Consider the following 20,928-nt stretch of genomic DNA (forward strand, 5'->3'; position numbering starts at 1 on the left):
GGGAGCACCGAGCTGGGCATTTTATGGGCTGGCGTGTTACCGTGGAGGACTTTATGGCCCTTGCCATCAGTGGGTGGAGGCCACTTTGAAAAGGCAGAGGCTGGAGACAGGGAAGTTCTTTGAGAAATGACCTGGACCTGAATGGGGACAGCGTGGGAAGAGGTGAGACTTGGACCTGTTCAAAGGGAGGTGTGTCAGGGCTTCGCTGACAGTGTGGGAGAGAGTGTGATATAGGTGACCCTGTGGACGGACGGGCCCTGAGGTCATCGGCTACTAGAACTCTTCCTTTCTCATTACGGGCACCCTGAAGCATGTAGGTGCTGTCAGTATGACCAGTTTGGATCTCAAGTTTCTCTTGCCCTAGAAAGGAGGAAGGTGTGTTCTCTGCCCTCAGATCAGGGTCTCTTCCCCTCACCCCCAACCACATACCCCATCCCAAGGCTTCCAGGGTCTAAGATCAGTAAAAGTAGCCCATCATAGACCATCAGGGGCCCTGAGGTGGTGCTTGGGGACCAGATGGGGGCGGAACAGGATAGCAGTCACTGCCTGCCAGGGGTTGGAGGTAGCAGAGGCAGAGAACCTGGCAGCTGAGTGATATGAGACCCATCAGAAATGAAAAAATAAATGTGACAGTAGAGCCACAATCTGGTTAATGTGCTTATGTAACCCGAGGGAGAAGCCTTGGGAGTGGGACTCTTATAAGCTCTTACAGTTCTGGGGCTTTTCTATCCATTCGCAGCGGGAAACAGCCACCCTTGTCCTCCACGTTCTACATGGGGAGCTGTGGCCTGGGAGCCTGGGGGGACATCTGCGTCTTTCCTCTGCTGTGTGATTTATAGCCCACCACCTCTCCCACCATGCTGGTGTTGTGAAAACGTCATAACCAGTATGGTAGGCAGGACAATGGCCCCCAGAGATGCCCACATCCTAACCCCCAAGAACTGCAAATAGGTGGCTTTCTATGGCAATTTATGGAATTTTGCAGGTGTGATTAAGGATCTGGAGATGGAAGGTGAGCCTGGATTATCTAGGTGACACCAATATCATCCAGAAAGTCCTCATGAGAGGGAGGCAGGAGGGTCCGGGTCAGAGGAGGAGGTGTGATGGTGGAAGCAGAGGTCAGAGAGAGGTGAGAAGGTATAGATGGGGGTATAGATGGCCTCTGGCATAGATGGAGGGGCAGGAAACCAAGGACAGCAGGTGCCACTAGAAGCTGGAAACGCCAGGAAACATGTTCTCCCCTAGAGCTTCCAGAAGGTGGCAGCCCTCCGGACCCATCTCAGCCTTAGGCTCTGCAGCCCCACCAGAGAATAACTTGTGCTGTTTTCAGCCAGTTTGTGGTAATTTGTTACAGCAGCTGTAGGGAATGCGCACATCCACTTTCCATCTCCAGTGCTTGAAAGCTCCAATCCTCATTTGACCTGGGACCTGTTCCCCCACCCCCACCCCCTCCAGCATTCCCTTTTACTCTGGAAGTTTCTAGCACTCTAGGCCTCACTAAGGATTCTGTGTGCCTCCAGCAGGCCACCCTCCTTGCCCCTTCTCTATACACACGTGAGCAGAAAGATGGTAGCAGGGAGCTCAGGCCTGTTTCTGTGGTATTAGAGCTGCTACTTAAACACCAGTTTCCTGTCTCTCAAATTAGAAATATAATAACATTCCTCATTTCATAAGATCATGATTGCTTGTGAAGGGCTGGGCAGGGTCTGGGTGTGTTCGTTCATTCATTCAACACCAGGCCGCTGCTGTGTCCCAGGTACCAGGGTTGCAGCAGTCAAAACATAGCTTAGCCGTTGATTTGGGGGCTTTTTTTTAATCTTAAAAATATAACTTCATTAAACAAGTGTAGAATGTATGTACCAATAAGTAAAGATAAATTTTTGAAAAATGAAGTGTAACTACTATGGGCTGCTCCAGAAGTTTGAGGATTAATTAGAAGTCACATTTAAAAAAAAAAAAAAAGACTTTGTTTATTTACTCATGACAGACAGGGAGAAAGAGAGGCAGAGACACAGGCAGAGGGAGAAAGCAGGCTCCACTCAAGAAGCCCGATTTGGGACTCGATCCTGCAACTCTGGGATCATGCCCTGAGCCAAAGGCAGATGTTCAACCGCTGAGCCACCCAGGCTCCCCTTGAAGTCACATCTTGTAAATTAGTGCTTTTGAGTGTGTTCTTAGCTCCACCCAGCTTATTAGCAGGAAGCTTAAACCTTCTTTTGGTGGTTCTCCCTCTTCTAGAATGTTCCAAAAGCCCTGTCAAAGGGGAAGGCCCTTTAGTTTTCCCTGCTGTCCACAGAATCAGCCAGTCAGCTGCTGCTTTTTTTAAATGGGGGTATTATAATACACATACCATGACATTCACCCCTTTAAAGCATATGATTTGATGGTTTTTAATATATTTACATGTATTCCTCACCCCAAAAGGAAATCAAGGAGCCACAAGCAGCCACTTCCCATTTCCAGTTCCCAAGCCTCTGGTGACCACAAATCTACTTCCCCCTGAAGATTTTCCAAACTGAGTTAGCTTTCCGTTGGTCTAGAAGGTTCACCTTGCAGATGGGCCCAGAGATAGGGGCTTCTGGGACTCTACCATGTGTTTGATTTTGACCATGACCACGATGAAAACTAGTACACACATACACGATGGAATCCAGAGTTTTACCAAATAAGAATACTCCTCTTTATTGCTCATGATAGACTCTGGCACTTTGCATTCTATTTTATTTTGTGGGAAGCTGTTTCCCCAACTCACTAAGGGGTCACAGTCCTCAGTGTCAGAACATTGCCTTGGGATCCCAGTGCACCACAGTGTAGGAAAAAGTTTAGCAAAGGATGGAGCATTTAGCAGTTCAATTAATAGCTTTGACTTTTGACAACTGTACTAGTTTCTTAGGGCTGCTGTAACAAATCACTACCATCTGAGTAGCTTAAAATAACAAATTTATTCTCTCACCGTTCCGGAGGCTAAAAGACTGAAATCAAGGTGTCTGCAAGATCGCACCCTCCACTGAAGGCTCTAGGGAAGGATTCTGGAAGGCTACCCTAGGCCATGGTTCCTTGGCTTATGGCTGTATCACATCCATCTCTGCCTCTGTATTCACTTGGCCTTCGCCTCTGCATGTCTGTCTGTGTATCTGTGTATCTCTCTGCATCCAAATCTTCTTTGCCTTGTAAAGGTGCCAGTCATCGGCTCACCCTTAATCCAGGATGATGTCATCTTGAGATCCTTAAGTTAATTGTATCTGCAAAGACCCTCTTTCCAAAAGAGGCCACATTCCGAGGTCTGGGTGGACATGAATTTTGAGGGGACCATATTCACCCAACCACAGGAGCCTTCTATTTCCAGCGACTCGTAAATGAGAACAAGTTGACAAGTTATTGGTACTCATTTCTTAGATTTTTTACAACATGTTATAATTTTCAGATGATTTAAAGTCAAAATAAGCATTAGACATTGACTCACTCAACCCAGTAAGCGAAGAGAGGAAAGCAGAGGAGATCTTAAGGCCTAGTTTCTTGCTTGAAAAGCTTCTAAATCTGATTCCCTTGTGAATATAATTTGCTATACAATATAAACAGGTGCCAGATGCTACGATGTGTTGAATGTTTGTTTGTCTCCCTGTCCCTATGTAATCTATTCTTTCCCCCATGCATTCAGATACCTCCTTCATCAAATATAAAAGTCTTATCAATTTAGGGAGGAAAAGACAGGCCCATATGCTTGGCCCTGCACCTAGCTTACATAAGTACGTGAAATTGCTTTCTTCCTGACCTTGAGATGTGAAATATATTAAAATATATTCAAGCTCACACCTTTGCAGTACTAAAAGGAATGCTAGTAAAGGGCCTTGCAAGGTTCTGGAACTTTCCTGATACAGGAGCTGGTTGCCGACTTATATTAATAGTTAGAGCCAGCGTTCTTAGCAGTGTGGGGGATCCTGAGACACTCGGAAAGCAACCTCATACCTGTTTGCTACCAGCATAGACTATTTCAGGGCTCTGGAATTCGGTAATGAGTTCACACAGTTAATCCACTTCACTGCTTCCTTTATTCCATTCCCTTCCGTGTGTTGGGGATTAAAAGCAGGAGCTTCTAGTGCCACATGAGCCCTGCTGGGTGCATTTTGGTTGTTGCAATAGGCCCTCCCTTCCAGAACGAACCAAGTGGATAAGGTAGACCAGGAACCAGCAGACTTTTTCTGCAAAGAGGCCAATAGTAAATATTTTAGACTTTGCAGACCATACAGCGCCTGTTGCCGCTACTCCTGAAAGCAGCCCCAGACAACCAGGAAACAAGTGGACGTGGCTGTGTTCCAATAAAACTTTATTTACAACAATAGGTGGCTGGCCCTCTGGCTGGAACTTGCTCACCACTGCAGAGGACTCATGATTTTTACCATTCTGTTTCTAGGGCTGTGACTCCGATTTTGTAAATTTGGTGAGGGACACAGGTGAAGGGGACAGGAGATTCTCTCAGATGTGAGTTTGCACTGGGAGCTCCTTATGGAGCCTCAATACCCCTGACACCATTTCAGTTGTCGGTTTTTTACAGAAATGCAGTGCCCTTGAGTAATTCCCCAGGCTACTGGAAGCAAACAGGTTTTTTCTGGCATTGTATGTGCATGTGTTTTCTTCCCTGCCTTCCACCTTTAACAGAATGCTTTTTATCTGGTGAAAGAGAAAGCCACTGGACTCTGTCAAGTGTTTGATTTCCTCTGCCCTCCTTATAGCCACCTCTGCTAACATTTGCTCTTTATTTCCCAAATAAAGTTTTTTTAAAAAAAATACATATGGGGCAGCCCCGGTGGCCCAGCAGTTTAGCGCCACCTTCAGCCCAGGGTGTGATCCTGGAGACCCAGGATCAAGTCCCATGTCCGGCTCCCTGCATGGAGCCTGCTTTTCCCTCTGCCTGTGTCTCTGCCTCTCTCTCTCTCTCTCTCTCTCTGTCATGAATAAATAAATAAAATCTTTTTTAAAAAAATACATATTGGTGGCTCAGTCAGCTAAGCATCCCCCTCTTGGTTTTGGCTCAAGTCATGATCTCAGGGTCCTAGGATCAAGACCTGCTTGAGGCTCCTAGCTCAGTGGGGAGTCTGCTTCTCTCCCTCTCCCTCTCCCTCTCCCCCTCCCCCTGGCTTGTACCCAGGTCACACAAAATGCTTAACTCACATGGCATATGCTTTTCAGGGTCTGAACTACGCATGGGTGGTGCTGTCCTTACTGACACCAAAAACAATGTAAAGTTGAGCAAAGGGGGACAGGTGATCTCCAGGAGAGGCCCGGGCAGCACAGGGCATCTGCACGCTCTTTTCTCAGATCATGAGGTGAAACCATGAAATCATGAGGTGAAACACCAACTTTCTCTTTCTTAGCAGTCACCTTCCAGCCCAAGGGGTCACCCCTTTGTCCCTTTGACCAGGTTTGCCCCTCATCGACCCCACATTGAAAGGTCATTTCCACTGGTGTCGATGTCATCCTTTAGGAGTGATTGTGACTACTTCTCTCTTGGTAAAATGTTCCAGAGCCACCTGCACCTGGCTGGCCCCTGTGAACTGGTTAAACTTGTTCATCCGAAGGAGTCGAAACACCCCGATGGAACGGAACGGGGTTTTGTTCTCATAGGTTCATTAACCATCCTTGCTAATTGCTGAGGTCCCTAAAAGGCAGAGGCAGGGCCCTTCCAGACCATTCAAGGGGCAGGGTGGGGTCCTGCAGAGTTCCCTGTATCCTGGAGCTTGTCTCTTGATGAAGCTGGTAGGTCTGTCACACCTAGAGTGGCCAGCAATAAAAGCAAATAGTTATTTTTTTTGGGTATTTTTTTTTATTGAAGTTCGATTTGCCAGCATATAGTATAACACCCAGTGCTCATCCTGTCAAGTGCCCCCCTCAGTGCCCATCACCCAGTCACCCCATCCCCCCGCCCACCTCCCTTTCCACTACCCCTTGTTCGTTTCCCAGAGTTAGGAGTCTCTCATGTTCAAAAGCAGACAGAAGTTCTTTTTTTTTTTTTTTAATAAATTTCTGTTTTTAATTTTTTTTGGAGAGTTTATTTATTCATGAGAGACACAGACTGAGAAAGAGAGGCAGAGACATAGGCAGAGGGAGAAGCAGGCTCCTTGCAGGAAGCCTGATGTGGGACTCGATTCCTGGTCCCAGGATCACAACCTGAGCCAAAGGCAAGCACCCAACTTCTGAGCCACCCAGGCGTCCCTGAGTCTCTGCATTTAATTCTTTTGGTATACACGCTGAAGCAGGATTGCTGGCTGTTACCATTCTGTTTGACTTTTTGAGAAACTACCAAACTTGTCCACAGCAGCTGCACCATTTTCCCTTCCTGCCAGCAATCTATGAGGATTCTGGTTTCTCCACATCCTCATCAACCCAGGCTGTTTCCCATTTTTAAAAAACTCTACCATCCTAGTGGGTGTGAAGTGGCTTTTTGTTGTTCTGATTTTCATTTCCCTGATGATGAGTGCCGTTGAGCATCGTCTCATGTGATTGTTGACTGTCTCTGTATCTCCTTTGGAGCAAATGTCTGTTCAAGTCCTTTGTCCACTTTTTGAATTGGGTTTTTTAGTTTCTTTATGAGTTTTTTCTACTGGTTGCATCTGACGCTGTAGAGTCTTGCAAGAACTGAAAAGCAAGTGTCATATATCTACAACTTCTGACGTCTTGAGGTGCATCACCAGAGGTGGTGGTGGTCCCAGGCCTGGGAAGGAAGCAGAAGAATTGGCCTGGTGTGGCCTCCTAACCGCAGACCAGATGACTCCTGCCACTGAAGAGGGGGTGTTTAAGGAGGCAACAGCAGTCATAAGCCTGAAAGCCAGTGTGAATCATTAGGAAGAAACCATATCTCATCATTCCTCTTCTAGTGACAACTATCCAGCCCAGTAGACCAGGGAAACGAGGTGGAACATGTGGAAGTGGGAGGCACTTAATCGGGTCCCCCACGACATTCTTGGGGCACACAGGTGTTAAGATAATTCTGAGCTAATCATCCTGTAACCAGGCTCATAACTAGTTAGATGAAAGCTCCTTACGGGTATTAATTAGTGTCCCTGGGTCAACATAGACAGGGACCGCCCCTGGGCTCTGTCCTCTGTCCTGACTGCCAGTTTACTATGTAATTTAGAAAGATAAAAGATGTAGAAAGTTTAATGATCAAAGCTGGAGCTGACAGCTGGAGGGGTGACCTTCATCACAGTGTCATGGAGTCAGAACCCAGAAATCTCAGTGACTGAAACAACTGGCTGAAGTCAGCAGGGTTAACATGAGTCTGAAGAATGTTTCAGCTCCTGTGCCTGCCTCTTAAATCATCCCAGCCTTGGCACCGTGGACCTTTGGGGCCAGGTGATTCTCTGTGGTGGAGCCATCCTGTGCTCGTGGGACGTTGAGCGGCATCCCTGGTGGTGACCCACTCAATGCTGGGAGTACCCCAGCCATCATAACAGTCAAAAACGTTCCCAGACAATGCCGAATGTTGGCCAGGACGCAGAATCCCCCCTGGTTGAGAACCATCGATCTAAATAAGCAACTACAGAAACACAGGATGGGGAATTAGAACGGAATGACAGCCTAAAGGAGCAACTCTGAGATTTCAGTTAAGGATAATAGTTAAAAAAAAAAAGGATAATAATAGTTTGAGCCAGTGCTTGTGATACAGCAGTCCTACCCACACCCACCCCCAAAAGAAACTAATATAATTAAATTAGGTTGTTCTTGTACCAAGAAAACTGGCAACAGAGCCAGGACCCTAAAGATAGCTAATTCTGTGTCTCATCCGGTTCAATCCCAGGAGCTCTGCAAAGCAGTCTCCCTCACCCCGGAATCTCGCCCACTCCTTGCCTTCTGGTCTTCTGCAGATATCCTGCTCTTGTTCACATCTCTCTCCTGAGCTCCGTGTCAGCCATCACCTTGAGTCACCAGAGGTAGCTTGGGCAACTTCACTCAAATCGAACTTACCACCTCTCCCTTCCTCTGGCCCCTGGCTGTGCCCTTCCCTGGTCACCTGCATCCAATCCCAACCCCCTCCCTGCCCATCACCCTGCATCCACCTGCATCCCCTTTCAGGTTCTCCCCACTGCAGCCACTGCTTCCGGGGGCAAATGTGATCAAAGACCTCATGTGTAAACTTTTCTTTTCTTTATTTTATTTTATTTATTTATTTGAAAGAGAGCATGAGATAGATCACAAGCCAGGAGGAGGGATAGAGGGAGAAGCAGGCTCCCTGCTGAACAGGGAGCCTGAGGCAGGACTTGATCCCAGGACCATGGGGTCATGACCCAAGCCGAAGGCAGACACCTAACCAACTGAGCCACCTAGGCGCCCCATGCATAAACTTTTCAGTGGCTTCAGTTTTCAGGATAATAGTATAAACTCCTAGGATCCCAAAGGCCCATGACAGAACCTTCACACACACAGTTGTTCCCTCCACCCTGTCCTTCTGCCCGCTTCATTTCTCTTCATTTCTCCCCTGACCTGCCCCAGACCAGGTCTCCCTCTGCCCCTTCCTTCAGCAAATATTTATTGAGCATTCACCTTGCCCCAGGCCTTGTGCCAACAACGAACAACAAACAGAGATCCCCACGTGTGTGGAGTTTCCTCTAAGAACCCAAATATGCTTCACTCATTATTTGTGGATTCCAGATTTTTTAATTCACCACTGGCTAACAATTATCTGTAACCCCCAAGGCGCATGGGCCCGCACTGTCTTGGTTTGAACTCGTTCTATCAAACAAGGGTCCTTTTTGCGGTGTATTTAGTGCCACGTTTTTGCATTTTTGTGCTTTTTGTTGGCTATTTTGCTGTTGAAAGTGGCCCTGAGCATTGTACCAACATGCTGTGTACTGTCGCTAGGCACAAGAAGACTGTGATGCAAAGAAAATACACATATCAGGCAAACCTTGTTCAGACGTGGGTTATAGAGCTGTTGGCTCTGTTCAGTGTTTATGATGCAGCAGTGCATATTGAATAAGGTCTCTTCCAACCAAAACACACGGAAAACAAGGTGAGGTATTGATGGGCTGACGAAAATATGACCAGAAAAAATACGACCAGAGTCTTGTGGAACCTGAATTCCCTAGAAGCAGAGGCTGCTCAGTGTTTACTAATTCAGTGTTGATGGAGCCTTTCTAGACCTAAATGTCGCAGATCCTGAGTGCTCACTGTCTGTAGCGATAGAGATGGTTGGAGCCATGGAGAGGAGGGCACAACCGTCTGACCCTGTGGATTCCAGGGCATGAGAAGGAGAGGAAGTGGAGACCGTAGGGTGTTGCAAGGAGATTCATAGTTCTCTTGCATTTCCCCAAATACTTGTTTCCCAGGGGTCTTCCCCAGCACTAGTGATTGCGAGACCTCCCAGATTTGGCTTCCTGGCACACCTTTCCCTTCACTTCGACACTAAGGGGTGTGTGTTCTCTCCAACCCACATGTGTCCCTGCCTGTCCTCCCCCGCCAACAGAACTTCACCGCAGCCCATGGAGCCCCATCCCCAGTAAAAAGAATGGCCCATCCCCAGCCTGTCTTGGGAGCACACCCTTGCCCTTGACCAGAGCCTACTTTTGGCCTTGGATACCTATGCGCCAGTCTTCTCCTATCCGCCCTCCTCCAAAGCTCTCTTCATTAGACTCATCATTCTGTGGAGCCACCCCAGCTTGTGCACGACAACCTGCCCACGACACCTGCTCTTCCACAGGCTCCAGACCAGCCAGCTGGAGGGTAGGTTTGAGTCGGGTGTGAACGAGTCACACGGGAAGTCTGGGCAGGGCCCTTTTTTTAAAGTTACAAGCCTTAAAATACGTCCTTTAACTTAAAGTAGATAAACATACTTTTATTTGTCAATCCTTTGGTATCCTTTGGGCTTTCCTTGGAGACAGGAAATCCCTGTCATCTTTCTTGCTTTAAATCAGACCTGTAGAGGGACACCTGACTGGCTCAGTCAATAGAGCATGCAACTCTTGATCTCAGGGTTGTAGGTTCAGGCCCTGTGTTGGGTGTAGAGATTACTTAAGAACAAAAATAAATACCAGGCCTGTAGTACAGTCTCTGCACTCTAATTTCCATTTAATGAGAATTTCAGGAAAACCTTGAAATAGTGAACATTTCTAGGTTTCTATGATCAGTTTCCCCTAATTTGGGCTAGTGGGGTGGTGTTAGATCACCTTCTTCTCATCAGATAGTATTTTCATTTGCTTGTTTTTAAGTGACTTGGTTTTAAGTTTTAGAAACACTAACTCTTGCATTGTGTGGTTCAGGAGTTGAAGTAGCACTTTGTTGTTAAGGAATATATATATAATAATGAGTACTACTGGCATATATGGCTCTGGAATAGATTAGAAATGGCTCTAGTTAAGCAAATGTCTGCAGGCAGAGGGCCGCAGAGCCTCCTGTCTGCCTCATTTGCCTCATCCTGAGTTGTGCACCTGGATGGAGGAGAGGCTTGTTAACAGGAGACCTGTTAAATAGGAGTCGCTTAAGAATGTACCTGTTTGGGGCACCTGGGTGGCTTAGTCAGTTAAGCATCTCTTCTCTTTTTTTCTTAAAGATTTTATTTATTTGAGAGAGAGAGAGAGAGCGCGCACAAGTGGGGAGAAGAAGAAGTAGACCCCCTGTCTTGAGCAGGAAGCCTAATGCAGGGCTTGATCCCAGGACCTTGGGAGCATGATCTGAGCCAAAGGCAGATGCTTGACCGTCTGCGCCACACAGGCACCCCAAGCATCTGACTCTTGATTTTAGCTCAGGCCATAATCGGGGTTGTGGGATCAAGCCCCACGTCAGGCTCTGTGCTGGGGAGCTGGCAGGGGGAGTCTACCTAAGATTCTCTCTCTCCCTCGCCTCCCTCCAAAATAAATAAAGTCTTTTTAAAAAATAATGTACCTGTTCACCCAGGATGAAGAGCAGACCACTCATAGCAAAACCCTGTTTGGACTAAATATTGTTCTTCAGAATCACAGTCTTCAACTACTCGCATCTTATTTCCCTTGAATAGTCCAGCTGTTTCTACACATGGATTGCCCCCAGGTAGATAGTCCCAGGTTTCACTGTTACCCTGTATTTTCAGCTGCCTTTAGGACTTCTGTCCTGACGTCCTGGTGACATCTTGAACTGGCGGGGTCCACGGTGAGAACCCCCGTGCTCCTCGTGCCACTGTGCCCTCTCCCTGGCTTCCTCCAGTCCCACCCCCTGGGAGTACCACCCAGTGGCCCAAACCAGTGTCTCAATCTTCCCATTCTTCTGTGGCCACTCCCTGCCAGCATTCAGGACATCGTCACTGGCATGCAGACCGCTGAACTGGTTCCCTCCCTCTGTCATCCCTCTGCCTCCTCTGCTTGCTCACCCATGCCATCACCATTCTCTCTAGGAGCATGGGTCTCATCCTGCTTGGCCTTCACTTGAAATCCCCTATGATTCCCCATCAGGAAGTCAGAGTGCCCTAGAGTGGCACGTGACACCACACACTCCCAGCCCAGCCTGCCTTTTTTTTTTTTTCTTCTTTTTTCCTTTTTTCCAAGATAACCAGCCTGCATTTTGATCCTCATCTCTGGCCACACTCCTCCCCTCCCTGTTCCCATGCCCCCTGCCTGCCCACCCCACACGGATCCCCACCAGACCCCTCACCACCCTCCCCTGGAATGGCCTTCCCCCTTCCTTCTTTCCTCCTAAAGATCTCCTACTCATCCTTCAAGACCCAGTGCAGGTGACCCCATAACCTTCCTCCTCCCCCCACCAGGAAGAATGACTCATCTTCCCCTCTGGAACACTCCCAGCTCCCATTACTTGTTTGCTAACATGTCAACATGTCACCTTCTTGATCACCTGGGCTTGTCAGGGTTGGGGATCTGCCTTACTCAGACACCATTATTCCCGTGGGAAGAGGTATTTTTATGCTTTTAAAACAAACTTGCAAACTTTTATCATTATTATTTTGGGGGAAACCTAGCCCTTTCAAAGGCTGTGACCGCCTGGACAGTGCAGGGCTCAATGGGAGGAGCTAAGCCCCAGTTTACCCACTTCCAATACACAAGATTTTGTGTATTCTGGTATTGACCCCACTCCCACGGTCTTGTCTATGTGCAGGAAAATGTCAGTCTTTCTTTAATGAGGTGCTTGGATATTAGGGGCAGGCATGAGGAAGCCAACCAGTTGGCCTCTTGCCCTGTTCCTACATCTGTGCGTAGATTTATTTCCTCACTGGATCCTCCCCAAAGCCCCATGAGGTGGACTGCATTTACTGTTCCGCATAGATGACGAAACAATCTCAGGGAGACTACGTAGTTAGCCAAGATCGCCGAGGTAGTAGCAGCCCATGACAGAGTCCAGATTCAGACCCCCACTCTTCCTGACCCCCTCTGTTTTGGAAGAGAACAGTCATGTACTGGAATGCCCCTAATTCTGCAACCCCACGCTTTGGGGAAGAAACCCAAGCCGTGGATCTTACATAACCTAACAGGAGCAGGCCATGCAAAACCCGGCGCAGTGCTGATTTGGGGTGGCATCAGAAATTATCACCATCTGCTTTGAGCTTTTTTCTCAAACTTGTATTTTGAAATAATTTTAGATTTATGGAAAAGTTCTAAAGAGATTGTGCAGAGAGTTCCTACAAATAGGCCCTGCACCCAGCTTCCTCCTCATGCTCACCTTTCTTGTTTTTAATTATAAAAGTCATATAAGCATTGCAGAAAATTTAGAGACTAGAGAAATGAGAAGGAACACCCATGATCCCACCCAGCTAAAATGAGGCCATCCTTCTGTCGTGTCACCTTCCTGGATTCTCTGTCTTTATCCTTACTGTCCTGCAAGGGTGTCCTGGGTGGTGCAGTCCTTTGGGAAAGCAGTTTGGTAATATCAATCTAACATCATAAAACATCTGACCTTTGCCTCCAGAACGCTGTCTCCTTGAGGCTCTTGTCTGAAATTAGAGTGAGTCGAATGTCTAACAACAGACAGAACAATTACAACAGAGAAGTAATTCAGAAAAGTAATTAAAGTGGAGCTTACGAAGAGCAGAGCAATGAGAGAACGTGAAACATGTATGTGTCCACTGTGGTTAATGAATGTGAAGGGCGCCTGGGTGGCTCAGCTGGTGAAGCGTCTGCCTTCGGCTCACGTCATGATCTCAGGGTCCTGGGATCGAACCCCACGTTGGGCTTCATGCTCGTGCATGCGCACTCTCTCAAATAAATAAATAAAACCTTAAAAAAAAAAAAGAAAAAGAATGTGAACACCCTGCAGATACAGATCGGGGTACAGAGAGACCCTTGTGAATGACAGAGAGAATATTGATTCGTTTTAGTTGTAATTTTTTTTTTACATTCATGTTTACGCTTGTACTATTAATTAAGAGGGATCGAGTCCAGGTAACAGTGGCATAGGTGATGTTTTCTCATGTGCCCTTGTCAGTGTTTGGTGAGGACCATTTCTCATCAGCCAGGAATGAATCTCTGCAGGTGAAGAGTTCATACCACATTCTATACTTTGGGACAGTAACACACAGCCGACTGGATTTATGCCCAAGAATGTTCTCCTTTGTTCGCTTTTTTCCCCTTCCCCTAAGATGACTCACTGTCGCAATTTAGCCTTCATTAGTTCTTATCTTTATTTAAAAAGGACGACTTAGAGAAATGCCATCTTGGTATTAGACATTACTTTGGAGAAATGCCTTATTTATCAATAGAGAAAGCTAGCGCACCCCCTCCCCCAAAAAAAGCCCTTTGAAGTTAAGGTTTATTGAGGACAAGGAGGATTCATCCCCTCGGTAGTATAGCGGGTACTTCCCCGACTTCTGGTTGTTTGGATACTGAGACTTAGTTCTCTGCCTACCTGTCCCCTCTCGGCCTCATTTTCCCTCTTGTGCAAAATCAGAGTGATGTTTTTCTACACCTGTCACGGAAATGATGCTAGGCTGCTTCAGGGAGAGCTAGAACGGAATGGGCCACCCTTGCCAGGACTAAGATCTTGTGTTAATATTTCCAGTAAGCAACATGTATGTGTTGTACTGCGGAGCATCCTAGACTCAGACATTCCAGAAGGAAAAGCAGCTCCAAATGGATTTCATGGGAGACTTGTGGTTTCTCACCATGGACCCTGCAGTGTTTTGTTTTGTTTTGTTTGTTTTTTCTTTTATTTGAGAGAGAAACAGAAATAGCACACAAGCGGAGGAGAAGCAGACTCCCTGTTGAGAAGGGAGCCTGACTCGGGGCTTGATTCCAGGACCCCGGGATCCTGACCTGAGCCAAAAGCAGATGCTTAACTGACTGAGCCACCCAGGTGCTCCTGGATCCTACAGTTTTTCTTACTGTGCTAGCACAACTCTTTTTTTTTTTTTTATCATGGGTCACCTTGCAGTGTTGGAAGGATCTCAAGAGCCTTCTGCATTTCAGAGGAAGGCAACTCAGAATTCTGAGGCTGGAGGAGGCTGAGGAGCTCAGGTCCTGCTCTTGGGGCTTAGAGATGAGAATACCAATGGCCCCTCCCCTGTTTTTCCCTTGACAAACTGGAGGCCACGAGGCCTCTAACCTTGACTCAGGGCAAATAATGTAGCTCTGGCCTTCCTGCAAACACAAAGCATGAAAACCTGTCAGGAAAGCCCACATGCTGGGGCCAAGGGCAGGCTTGCATGTGTGTTTCCTGGGGATGGGGATGCTCTGAGCATCAGAAGGAGGAGGGCTGTCCTTGTGAAGTCAGCCAGGGTAGCAAGACTCCCACAGAGACTCAAAGAGAAGAGTGGGCTGGGAAAGGTCAACTGCAGAGCATGCGGCCCAGAGGCCAGTGCTGTAGAGGCAGGAGCTAGATCAGCTGACAGCATATCTGAGGGTGAAGAAGTGCACGAAGCTTTGGGGGCAGAGGAGTTCATTAAGGCATGAGCCATGGCGATAAATAGTCACTCACTTCCTGACCATGTCCTTCCAACACCTTCAAGCAGAATCCAGTAACCACACAGCCTGTTAATGTGGAGCTTTTTCAAAAATCCCACCAGAAATAATAGCCCTGAAAGCAGCAGGTTGCCTTTTTTTTTTTTTTTTTTTAAAGATTTCATTTATTTATTCATGAGAGACACAGAGGGAGAAGCAGTCTCCTGTGGAGAGCCAGATGTGGTAGATCCTAGAACCCCAGGATCATGACCTGAGCCAAAGGCAGGTGCTCAACCACCTAACCACCCAGGCATCCCAGCAGATTGCCTCTAAGGTGAAATAGTAGGCCTCACCCTTGGGTATCTTCCCAACCTCTCCACCTGATGGAGACGAGGTCTTTGTACCCATGCTGGGAGTGGGCTGGCCCAGTGCGTAGATCAAAGCAGTGCTGACATCCAGAGATGTCAAGTGACACCTGCCCCTTGCCCTCCTAGAGGTCAAGGTTCGGTGGAGCATGAGGCAGTATGATAAAAGCCCTAACCAGTAGTGTGCATGAAGGTAAAGGAAGGGTGCAGGGAGGCCTAGGCTGTGGGGGTGGGAAGCAGGAAGGGCAACCCAGAGGGACTCTGGCCAGGCCGCAAGGCTTGCCGGGCAAAGGGGTGCCCGAGCCAAGGCACCCATGACTAGGAGGCTCCTGGTGCTGCATGTCAGTGTGGCTGGGGTGCAGAGTGCAAATGGTGCATGACTAGAACAGGGAGTCAGAGCCAAAGCTCTGGAAGTACTAACTGGTATGTGGTGAGACATAGGGCAGCAAGGTAGTGGGATGGGAGGGCACGGGTGCTCCCCCCAACCCCTAGCTCCAAGGAGGTTGCAGCTTAGGCTGACCCGTCAGGGAACAGGCGTGAGGCCCATGAAGTAGACAGAAGGCAAGGCCAGTGACCCATTGGACCTTGGGGTGCCACAGAAGGCTGTGCTGTGGGTGCCACCCATCAGGAGCTGACGCATGGAGGGAAGGTCCTATGAAGATGAAGGCGATTCCCAGAAGAGCATGGGGAGGGGCCTCTACTGGGAAGTGAGCCTCTAGGCCTCATTCCCTGGTGGGGGAGGAGGGCCTTGAGGGAGGGCCTTCTGTCCCCAGGGTACCAGGAGTGCTCAGAAGAACCCTGTCCAGTGCATCCTGAAGGATCTGAGAGGCTGCACTCTTGAGCCCGCTTGCAGAGTGCAAACCTAGCCGCCAACCCCCCACCACCACCACCCCCCAGTTTAATCCAGGTTAGTTGCCGTATAGTGTAGTATTAGTTTCAGGCTAGAATTTATTTATTTTTCTTTTTAATTTTCTTAAAATATTTTATTTATTTGTTAGAGCGAGAGAGCACAAGCCAGGGGGAGCAGCAGAGGGAGGGTGAGAAGCAGACTCCCCACTGAGCAGGGAGTCTGATGCGGGGCTGGATCCCAGAACCCTGGAATGATGACCTGAGCCATAGGTAGATCCTTAACCATCTGAGCCACCCCTCGGGTAGAATTTAGTGATTTCATCAGTTGCCTGTAACACCCAGTGCTCATTACACCACGTGCCCTCCTAATGCCCATCACCCAGTCACCCCATCCCCGCACCCAGCTTCCCCTCCAACAAGCCTCAGTGTGTTTCCTTAGAGTTCACCATCTCTTGTGATTTGCCTCCTTCTCTGTTTTTATCTTCTTCTATATTTCCTTTGTTTTGTTCATCTGTTTTGTTTCTTAAATTCCACATAGGAGTGAGATCATACAGTTTTTGTCTTTCTCTGACTTATTTCCCTCAGCATCATACCCTCTAGTTCCATTGGCTTTATTATAACTCTGTGAAGCCATTGGAACCACTCGATTGGAGGAACATTTCTGTTTAATAAGCAGTTTCACAGCCATTGCAAAAGATTTCTGGAAGAAAGAAATTGTCGAAGGTTCCTGAAATCTCTTGTACAGTACAGTGGAATGAATGCTTATGACACAGTCTTCAGCAGAAAGGCAGAATGCAAAATTGTATCTTCAATTGGAGCTCACTCTGGCATTAGGTCGAACTGTGCAAATTTTTGTAAGTTATAAATGGTTGATTATTAGCAGCAGTTCCCCATAAATGGAATTAATAGAAATAAGAATGGAACGAAATGTTCTATAACAGGAGTGGTGGTTCTTTCTGATTTGTGAAATACTGGGTGGTTGCTTTTTAATTCTTCTTCTTCTTATTATTATTATTTTAGATTTTATTTATTCATGAGAGACACAGAGAGAGACAGAGACACAGGCAGAGGGAGAAGCAGGCTCCCCATCCAGAGCCTGATGTGGGACTCGATCCCAGGACCCCAGGATCACAACCTGAGTCAAGGGCAGATGCCCAACCACTGAGCCACCCAAGAGCCCACTTTTTAATTCTTAAAACTAGGAATTCCTCATATGCGCCAACCTCACCGCATGTGCTGTGAGCCTCAGAAGGAGAGTCTGTTTCCACGCCTGCCAGCAGGCCAGCCCTTAAGAGGACCATCCTTTAAAAAAAAAAAGGGGGGGGGGGAACTATCCTTGTGTTCCTTTTCTCTGGCCAGTGTCCCCCATTCTGACACTCTTCCTCTCACATATGGCTGAGATCCCTTGATTGTTCTATCAACCCTCCCGGCGTGTTCTGCCATGGCCTGTGTTTGGCCCACCTGCATCTGACCCTCCGTGGTACCTGTCAGAATACAGCTTTCCAGGTGCCATCCCAGCTGGTGTCCCAGTGAACCATCTACTCGCTGAACTCAGCCTCGGCCTGAGATGAATGCCAGGGCAGGCTTGGCTGGCCAGCAGTTTGGCCCTCCCGACTCTTGTTATCACACTGATGTGGATGAGGTCTAAGATGACCCAGCCCTGCATGCACCACACTGCAGATTTACTGAGCCTGGGGCAGGCACTCAGCAAACTGCCTGGATTATCTCACCTGTGCCACTGTTGGGGATCTCCCCCCACCCACCCATCTTTGCTGAGTCTCTTGACAGTTTCTTCATTGTAGCCTGTCAGGTTAGTTTTAGGTTAACTCACCTCCCTGTCTTTATTTCCAAACCTCGTTTTAAAGGAGCTCCTTCAAATTGGCAGATGCTCAACCACTGAGCCACCCAGGTGCTCCTATCCCTGAGGTTTTTGTTTTTGTTTTAAAGATTTTATTTATTTATTTATTTATTTATTTATTTATTCATGAGAGATACAGAGAGATGGAGAAGTAGAGACACAGGCAGAGGGAGAAGAAGGATCCATGCAGGGAGGATCCAGGATCACACCCTGAGTCAAAGGCAGACGCTCAACCGCTGAGCCACCCAGGTGTCCCTATCCCTGAGTTTGTTTTTTTTTTTTTTAATTTTATTTATTTATGATGGTCACAGAGAGAGAGAGAGAGAGAGAGAGAGAGAGAGAGAGGCAGAGACACAGGCAGAGGGAGAAGCAGGCTCCATGCAGGGAGCCCGACGTGGGATTCGATCCCGGGTCTCCAGGATCGTGCCCTGGGCCAAAGGCAGACGCTCAATTGCTGAGCCACCCAGGCATCCCTATCCCTGAGTTTTTAAGATGAATTTCCTTTCTCCTTTCTCAAACCACAATCACTTTGCCCTCCTGCCACCTTTGTCACTTCTGTCCTCCCCTCCCCCGGCTCCCCAGAGTTGCTCCATATGGGCTCAGACAGTCTCACCCCAAACTGTCTTCATGTCTGAGTCAAACTTCTGACCTGGTGACTTTAATTTGTGCAGTTTGTGTTCAGCGGCTGCTGTGTGCCCAGCACTGAGAAGGCAAGATTAGCTCCGTGTCCCCCTCTCTGTCCTTTTACCTTCCTGCCTGCCCTGCTAAGCATATTTCTCTGACCCTTCCCCACAGAAATGCTGGAGGTATGGAAATAACAGAAATTTATTTCTCACAAGCCCGGCGGCCAGCAGTTCAAATTTAAGATGCCAGCAAATTCGGTTTCTGGTGAGAGCCCTCTTCTTTATGCAGAAAGATGGGGCAGGAGGAGGGAGGCATCTGGCTCTCTGGTGTCTCTCTTTCTCTCTCCTTTTTTAAAGATTTTATTTTAATTATTTGAGAGAGAAGCAGACTCCCTGCTGAGCAGGGAGCCTGATGCGGGACTTGATCCAGGACCCTGAGATCATGACCTGAGCCAAAAGCAGACACTTAACAGACTGAGCCACCCAAGTGCCCTTCTGGCGTCTCTTCTAATATAAGGACACTGATCCTGTGAGATCAGGGCCCCCCACCTGATGTTCTCATTTAACTTTAATGACTTCTCGGAGACCCTGTCTCCAAAGACAGCCACTCTGGGGGTTAGGGCCCCAACATACAAGTTTTGGGGAGACACAAACACCAAACATTCAATCCATAACATGGATGAACCTTGGGCAGCCCTGGTGGCTCAGAGGTTTAGTGCTGCCTTCAGCCCAGGGTGTGATCCTGGGGTCCCGGGATCAGGTCCCACACCAGGCTCCCTGCATGGGGCCTGCTTCTCCCTCTGCCTGTGTCTCTGCCTCTCTCTTTCTCTGTGTGTGTCTCTCATGAATAAATAAATAAAATCTTAAAAAAAAAAAATGGATGAACCTTGAAAACATCATGCTAAGTGAAATAAGCCAGGCACAGAAAGACAAATACTGTGTGATTCCACTTAGGTAAGGCACCTCGAGCAAAAGCCTCAGAGAAACTAGAAGTGGTGGGGGCCGGGACTGGGGGTGGGGGTGGGGGTGTTGTTTTTGTTTAATGAGTACAAAGTTTTTGTTGGGGATGATGAAAAAGGTTTTGGGTAGAGATGGTGTTGGTTACACACATTGTGAGTGTATTGAATGCTGCTGAATTGTACACTTTTGAATGGTGGAAGAGATTAATTATTCTATACATTTATTTTACCAGGATACAAAGTAATAATGGAAGGAAGGAAGGAAGGAAGGAAGGGAGGGAGGAAGGAAGGAAGGAAGGAAGGAAAATAAACCCAACAATACTCCGTCCCCTTAGTTCCAGGAAAGACCCTCAGCTTCACAAGGAGCAACCTGTTATTAAAGACCCAGGGATCCCAGGGACACAAGTGTCCTGCGCCAGCAGGAAGGGACAGAACGTGATACCCCAGACCAACATCCTAGGTTTCGAGCCTACTGAGCTGAGCCCAGGGCCACCCGGTAACTCAACCAGGGTCATCCCTCAAGATCCTCATATTTGCCTGTTTTGTTCTACATGGTGGTCCCCTGGAGGGGTTGCTGCTCAGAGAACCAGGTTTACCTTCTCATGTTTTCTCATCAAGGTTTATACTCCTCACAGTCCTGTTTGTATCCCCAAGTGAAGTTAACTTGCTGTGAGGTCCTCGGACCGGTCTCATTTCCAGGGTAACCCTCTCGGAATGTTCTGAAGGCTACCTTCTTAGAGAGAACTGATCCAGAGCTGCCTCCTTGGCCGTCAGAACTGCTTTCTGGAGTCTTGGTTGTGTAGTGTCGGGCACCTTCTTCCAGTAATCCTTTCTGAGAGGAGGCTATGCATGCCCTTTGGTCTTCCCTCTGAGAGGTCAAGAGGAAGGAAGGAAGAGGCAGCTGCTTATTCGTCCTGAGGCATCCAGGAAGCAACAAGAGTTCTTTATGTGAATGCATTCTTAGGAAATGTGGTTTTTATTCATTTGATGGGTCTTAGGGGCTGAATTGTGTCTCCCCTCTCCGAATGCCTGTGTGGAATCTCTAGCCCACAGTATGATGGTATTTGGAGGTGGGGCCTTTGGGAGGTAATTGGATTTAGATGAGGTCATGAGAGTGGGCCCCCAGGATGAGTGCCCTTGTAAGAGGAAAGCCAGAGGGCTTGCTCTGTCTCTCCTCCTTGAGCACACAGGGAGACCTCGGCTGGCTGGCTGGCTGCAAGCCAGAGAGCCCTCACCCAGGACAGAGCCCTCACCCAGGACCGAGGCTACCAGCGCCTTGATCTTGGACTTCCCAGCCTCCCAAACTGAGAAATAAATGTCTGTTGTTAAGCGCCCCCAGTCTGTGGTCCTTTGTTATCTCAGCCCACGCCAACCAAGACCTTGGTCATGAGTGTTGTTTTGGGGTTATTTTTTTGTTGGTGTCGT

At 48.0% G+C, this 20,928-nt stretch overlaps 1 protein-coding gene and 1 long non-coding RNA gene across 5 annotated transcripts in view; one reads left to right on the forward strand and one right to left on the reverse strand.

The window, feature by feature from the left end:
* Positions 1-20,928, forward strand: part of ARHGEF18 (Rho/Rac guanine nucleotide exchange factor 18) — an 85,934-nt gene that overhangs the window by 32,319 nt on the left and 32,687 nt on the right. The window lies entirely within an intron of this gene.
* On the reverse strand, positions 12,417-20,315 carry LOC119864755. The gene is made up of 3 exons (XR_005375153.1): positions 20,100-20,315; positions 12,997-13,190; positions 12,417-12,907 (listed from the first exon to the last, which is right to left on the reverse strand). It is a non-coding gene; the product is annotated as an uncharacterized LOC119864755 (long non-coding RNA).

The sequence above is a fragment of the Canis lupus genome, chromosome 20 (genome assembly GCF_011100685.1).
Source record: "Canis lupus familiaris isolate Mischka breed German Shepherd chromosome 20, alternate assembly UU_Cfam_GSD_1.0, whole genome shotgun sequence".
Lineage (NCBI taxonomy): Eukaryota > Metazoa > Chordata > Mammalia > Carnivora > Canidae > Canis > Canis lupus.